Source organism: Emys orbicularis, chromosome 1 (genome assembly GCF_028017835.1).
Source record: "Emys orbicularis isolate rEmyOrb1 chromosome 1, rEmyOrb1.hap1, whole genome shotgun sequence".
In the NCBI taxonomy this organism is placed as follows: domain Eukaryota; kingdom Metazoa; phylum Chordata; order Testudines; family Emydidae; genus Emys; species Emys orbicularis.
The window spans coordinates 67,860,636-67,867,737 of NC_088683.1; positions in this window are offsets into that span (position 1 = coordinate 67,860,636).

The following is a 7,102-nucleotide window of genomic DNA, read 5'->3' on the forward strand; positions in this document are numbered from 1 at the left end:
CTTTCTGCTTTTTCTTAATCACCTCTCTGAGATGCTTGGTCTACAACTCCTGCCTATGAATTTTTTCCTCTTGCCTCAGGCTTCTGTTAGTTTCTGCAAATTTGACTTGAAGTAATTCCAGGCCTCCTTCACCTTTAGACCCACAAGTTCTTCAGTCCAATCCACTTCCCTAAATTTCCTTTATTCCTTAATATTAACTCTTTTGAAATAAAAAATCCTAGTCCCAGATCTATTTTTGTTTATCCTTCCATCTAGTTTGAACTGAATTAGCTCATGATCACTCGAACCAAGGTTGTCCCCTACAACCATTTCTTCTATGAGGTCCTCACTATTCACCAAAACCAAATCTAAAATGGCATCCCCTCTTATTGGTTCTTCAACTACTTGGTGAAGGAATCCATCAGCTATTGCATCCAGGAAAATCTGAGCCCTATTATTATTATTATTATTAGCACTTGTCCTCCAGTCTATATCTGGGAAGTTAAAGTCTCCCATGATCACACAATTCCAATTAGTGTTTACTTCATTAAAAACATTAAAGAGGTCTCTATCCATATCCAAATTGGATCCCGGTGGTCTGTAGCACACCCCAAGCACTATCCCACGAAAGCTTATGCTCTAATAAATTTGTTAGTCTCTAAGGTGCCACAAGTACTCCTGTTATTTTTATCCCAGGAGAGGCTCTCATAGCTTTCTTTCCCAATGTGATTCTTGCCCAGACAGACTGTCTTATCCATTCCATCACTTCTTATTTCTTTACAGTCTACCTCATCATTGATATACAATGCTACTCCACCACCTTTACCTTTATTTCTGTCTTTCCTAAACAGCACATACCCTTCAATACCTGTACTCCAGTCATGACTACTATTCCACCATGTTTCTGTTATCCCTATAATATCTGGTTTCACTTCTTGCACCAGTAGCTCTAGTTCCTCCATTTTGTTACCTAGGCTCCTCGCATTAGTGTACAAACATCTTAATTTTTGCCGTTTGGCTTCACTGACATTCTTTACCCGGTTAGGCACAGACATTCTATCACCAGTATCACCTATTAGACTGGTATCTACACTACCCTTTCTCCTTATGTCCATTCTCATACCCATGGCTGTATCCTTTCTTACTTCATTTTCTTCCCTCTCAATGTTAAATTCTGGCGTGGAGATTACCTGGACATCTCCCAACCATCTCCCCCAAATTCCTCGTTTAAAGCTCTCTTAATCAGTTGTGCCAGCCTCCATCCTAGAAGTCTATTTCCCTCCTTACTCAGGTGAAGTCCATCCCGAGAGAACAGACCTCTGTCCATGAATGCTTCCCAGTGGCCATACATCCTAAAGCCCTTCTTATAGCACCACTGCCTGAGCCATCTGTTGATCGCCATAATCTTGTCACACCTTTGTTGCCCTTCTCTAGGAACAGACAGAATCCCACTGAAGATCACCCGAGCCTCAATTTCCTTAAGTGTCTTCCCCAGCCTGGCATAATCTCCCTTCATATGTTCCAGTGAGAATCTAGCCGTATCATTTGTTCCCACATGAAGGACAATCAGCAGATTCTTTCCCGCTCCCGTTAGGATCCTCTTCAGCCTCAGGTCCACATTCCGTATCTTAACACCCGGCAGACAGCACACCCTTCTGTTCTCCGGATCAGCTCTAGTTACAGGCCTGTCTATTCTTCTCAGTAAGGAGTCCCCAATCTCGTAGACCTGCCTTTTCCTGGTGATGGTGTGCTTCTCTGGTCTATCCCCTGTTCCCTCTGGCTGCAAGTCCTCTCGATTCCTATTGTCTCTTGCAATCCTCCGCAACCCATCCCGTTTCCTCCTGGGACTCATGTTTGGTGTTATCTCCATTGACTCTTCCTCTCTTCCTATAGGACTAGCTGCTCTTCTCTTCTTCCTTGCCCTCTCACCATCAGTAACCACCTGCTGTGCCCTTTCTTCATTTTCCAACTCCACAAACCTGTTCCTGAGCTCTATTTCTCCTTCACTAGCCTGTCTTTTCCTCTGCCTGATTCTCTTAGTCACATGCTTCCACTGTCCACTTTCTTCACCCAGCAGTTTCCTCTCAGAGTTCTTTGGTCCTGCTTCCATCTGCAAGTCTGAGCTTTTCCCTTCAGCCTCCTCATGTCTTTGCTCCATCATTCGCTCGATCCCCCTTCTAAACTCAACCAGAGTTTCCACCTGCATCTCCAGTTCTTGGATCTTTTCTTCCATCAGCTCTATCAGGTGGCACTTCATGTAGACGAAACTCTTTTCAGATACCCCCTCCAGGATCATGTACATGCCGCAGCTTACACATCCAGTCATCTTCATTGTGTCTTCCACTGCTGCCTCTGTATCGGTCATAGCCTTCCCACCTAAAACCTGTTAGTCTGGGAAACACAAACCAAATCAAAACACCACCACCCACAGCAAAACAAACCCCCAACGGGCACCAGAACACTGGCAGAACACCACACACTCCCTTCACTAGCCTGTCTCTTCTTCTGCCTAGCTCTCTTAGTCTTCCCCGCAAACTCCCCTTGCAAACTCCCACTGAAATTCCCCTGTTACAGCTCTGTTTGCTGGCTCCTGTGCCGCTGCAACACTGTGATCCATTCCCAGAACCCCTAACATGAGAAGGTGCCAATTTGCACAGTGGGATAGTGACCCACAATGCACAGCTCTCCCTGTCAGTGCTAGAGCACCAACTGTGGATGCACTCTGCCAACACAAGGAGCATTGTGTGAACATGCACAGGCGATGTCATTACAGCAGTTTATGAAAGTCGATATAACTTAAGTCGACTTAACTCTGTAATGTAGACAAGGCCTGAAAATCATGGACTGAACAGAGACACTGGATTTATGGTTATTACAACAATCCGTAACCCACTAACCCCCTCCTCTTGTCCTATGACTGCAGAGGTGGTAATGGTCCACTCTACTTTGAATAATCCCTTAGTATATGTGCTAACTACTTACACTAAACAATCTATTCCACCTTGCATTTTGCTGAGCCCTGGTCTACACTACAGAATTACTTTGGTATAACTATGTCGCTCAGGAGTGTGAATAATCCACACCCTGGAGCGACATATTTATACTGACCTAAGCCCTGATGTAGACAGTGCTATGTCAGCCATAGAAGCTTGCTCACAGCTATTGCCTCTCATGGAGGTGGAGTTATTAAGCTGATGGGAGGACTCTCTCCCATTGTCTTTGAGCATCTTCATCAGGACTGCTACAGATGATGCAAGATTCTAGTTTAGACCTGCTGTGAAACTCTGGGAGTACCTTTCCCAGACCTGGAAAAGACCTCTGTGTGGCTTGAAAACTTGTCTCTTGCCAACAGAAGTTGGTCTTATAAAAGATATTTCCTCCCCCTCCCCCCCCTTGTTTCTACACGTGACCTTCATGGGATTTTGCCTTACATTGCATTTGGACAGGTATGAGTAATCAGACTGCAAAATATTTTGCAAGCATGCCAGGTATCCTTGTCTCATCTGCCTCTCAACAGTCAGCATAACCTTACATTTCTACACCTAACTTCCAGAGGTCTTGGTTTACTTTTCCCACTTGATTACTAAGATATTAAATGGAAAAAAGGATCGAAAGTACTGAAAAGCAATAAATGATCCTCTTATGTTGAGGCAGTGTAAGTTTATATTAGCGTGTCTTGTACTCAAAGCTTCTAACCCATTGTTCATGAGAATTTCTGAAGTTAAATTTGCATTAAATACTTACAGTTTTGGCTTGTTGCTTCTAATTAAATTCCCTCCTGCAGGGATCCTAGTGGCAACCATGGAAAGAGGACTATAGTGTTCCTGCATTCAAGAGGTGTTTTTGTTTTTTGGGGGGAGGGAAATGGGGGGGATTTCAATTCAATGGGTATCAAAACTGCCCCCTCTACCCAATAATCTTCTGAAAATGTGCTAGAGGCTTTCACCTTTGATGACATGGCCCTGAAGTATTTGTAAACTCCATTTGGCTGCCTATCGGTCTTATGGATATGCTGGTGTAGTACAGAGTCCTCTCACTGAAATCATGGACTAGAGATAAGTTCTAAGTTTAATAGCCTTTCCCTTTGCTGGATAGGTGCCATTTACAGGAAATGTTTCAACCCAAGCCCTTAAAGATCTTGTTTGAGAACAAGAATGTTATGCCTGACAGCCAGGACAAATAACTATTTTACCTCATCTATTTGGTCTTAACCTACACCCATCCTGACAGACTCCTCTTCATGTTGCAAACAAAGAGGTGCTGCAGCCAGAAAGTTGATTGTACCAAGAATTTTTTATTTTCACCAGATTCCAAGAACAGAGTAAGATCTACTATCACAAGAATTCTTGATTCACAACTTCTTATCCCCATTACCACTGGCTAGTCTTTACTGCTAAGTTCATCTCCCTGGCAGAACTTGGTTGTAAGACTGTTCAACACTTAACATCAGGGACTCCAATGACTGCTCATTTTCACTGACTGCTCATTTTCTTTTACTGTAAACAAACTGATAGAAACTGCTATGTTACCACCAAGTGATTCAAAGGGATCATCATATCCATCTAAACAGGACATTGGCTTGCATTGGTAGATTAAAAAGACATATGAATTTTTTGGTGTTAAGACTAGCAACATTTGTTTCTAATTTCAGTCTGTGAATGTAAGCATAACTACTTTTTAAAAGAAAGTAATGGGAACATCAAGGTTCATTTAGGCCTAAACACATTGTGGAAATTCACAATCAGCCTCATGAGTGTCTTACTGAAAAAGGAATGATGCCCCCAATGGGTCTGTCTGTCTAATATATGTTCTTATATTGTTCCTATAACTGTAGTACCTAAGCATTTCACAAATAATGTTGTTTCTCTTTGCTACACCTCTGTGAGATAAGGAAATATCTTCATTTTATAAAGTGATTTTGTTTTGCCCAAGGTCACACAGGAAGTCTAGGGGAAGTCTGAAGAATGGGGAACCAGACCCATTTCTCCTGAATCCCAGTCCCAAAATATTTCTCCCTTAAGACCACCCTTCCTCTCTCCAAGATTCCCAAGAACAGAGGACTCTTCAGAGATGCATTACACTTACAAATGCAATTGGAAGTGGTTTTGGAGGGAGTTGACAAGGGTGGACTACTGTCACAGTCTCCGTAGAAATTTGCCTTGATTTAGTTAAAAAACCACCCCCCACAAACACAACTAGAAATACACAAGGACAAAATTTAAAAATGATTCAAAGAAGCTATGGAACATAGTCAATATGACTGACTGCAAATATGAACATCACAGGGTAAGTCCAGGATAGGAAGAAGAGGCTGAAATGTACCTGATTGAACATACTTGAGTATCGCTTCCCTTCTAATGTTTAAAATTGAAGGTTCACATTTCTATCTTAGATCTACGTAGGTGTAGAATTTGTTTCACTGCTGCTTGGATTGGAATAGTGGAAAATTGTAGAATTAAAAATCACAATTGAAGTCAGAATTGTCTTTTTAAAAACAAAACAACCCAATCTGCATCCTTTCTAACTTAGCATCAGTCAGGGGCTGGTTTTTAGCTCATGGATTGATACCTCCAGTGGGTTTTCTAATATATGTTTTTATTGTTCCTATAACTGTAGTATGTAAGCAGGGCCGGCTTTAGGCTGATTCAGCCGATTCGGCTGAATCGGGCCCCACGCCTAAGAGGGCCCCGCAGCTGTCCACCCCGCCCCCGCCCCCAGCTCACTTCCCCCTCCTCCCCTCCTCTGAACGCTCCACGCCCTGTCCTCCCCCTCCCCTGCTTCCCGCGAACATCTGATTCGCGGGAAGTCTGAAAAGAAGCAGGGGCAGGCGGGCAGCAGCAGGTAAGCTGGGGCGGGGGGGGCGCGAGGGCTCCGGGGAGGCGCGGCTCAGTCTGGCCCCAGCCCCAGCGGCTCTGGCTCCAGCCCGGCTTGGGCCCCGGGGCACTGGCCCCGGCCCGAGGGGCTCTGGCTCCGGCCCGGCTCGGGCCCCGGGGCACTGGCCCCGGTTCCGGCCCAGCCCGGCGGCTCTGGCTCAGGCCCCGGGGCGCCGTCCCCGGCCGAGCACGCCGGCCCGGCCTCGTCCGAGCGACTCCGTCCGAGCACCCCCAGACCTGACCCCAGCGGCTCCGGCCCGCACCCAAAGGTGCCGCTGGGGTCAGGTCAGGGCCGCCGGCAAGCCCCGCCCCCAGGAATCGGGCCCCGCTCTTGCTAAGGCCGGCCCTGTATGTAAGCATTGAAATTTTATAATAGGCTAGATGTTTGATGCAGCACATAAACTGGTAGGAGTATCTGTACTGAAGGGTGTGGATATCAGAGGGGTAGGCCTACCTAGTTAAGAGACGAGAACTGCATAATTATGTACTTGTTTTACTAAGGGTATGTCTACACTACGAGAGTAGTTCGATTTTACTTAAATCGAATATGTGGAATCGATATTACAAAGTCAAACGTGTGTGTCCACACTAAGGACAGTAATTCGACTTTGTGAGTCCACACTAACGGGGCAAGCGTCGACATTGGAAGCGGTGCACTGTGGGCAGCTATCCCACAGTTCCCGCAGTCCCCGCTGCCCATTGGAATTCTGGGTCGAGCCCCCAATGCCTTCTGGGGAAAAAAATGTCGAGGGTGCTTTTGGGTAACTGTCGTCATCCAACCGTCACTCCCGCCCTCCCTCCCTGAAAGCGCCGGCGGGAAATCAGTTCGCGCACTTTTCTGGTCAGTGACAGCGCGGACGCCACAGCACTGCGAGCCTGGAGCCCGCTGCGACCATCGCTGCAGTTATGGCCGTTGTCAACACCTCGCAGCTTATCATCCACCTTTCCCAGAGGCAGATGCTGAGAAATCGGGCGAGGAGGCTACGGCAGCGCGGTGAGGACCTGAAGTCTGAGAGTGGCACAGACCTGTCACAAAGCACGGGACCCCGCGCCGAGGACATCATGGTGGCAAAGGGTCATGTTGATGTTGTGGAACGGCGATTCTGGGCCCGGGAAACAAGCACAGACTGGTGGGACCGCATAGTGCTGCAGGTCTGGGATGAATCCCAGTGGCTGCGAAACTTTCGCATGCGGAAGGGGACTTTCCTTGAATTTTGTGAGTTGCTGTCCCCTGCCCTGAAGCGCAATGA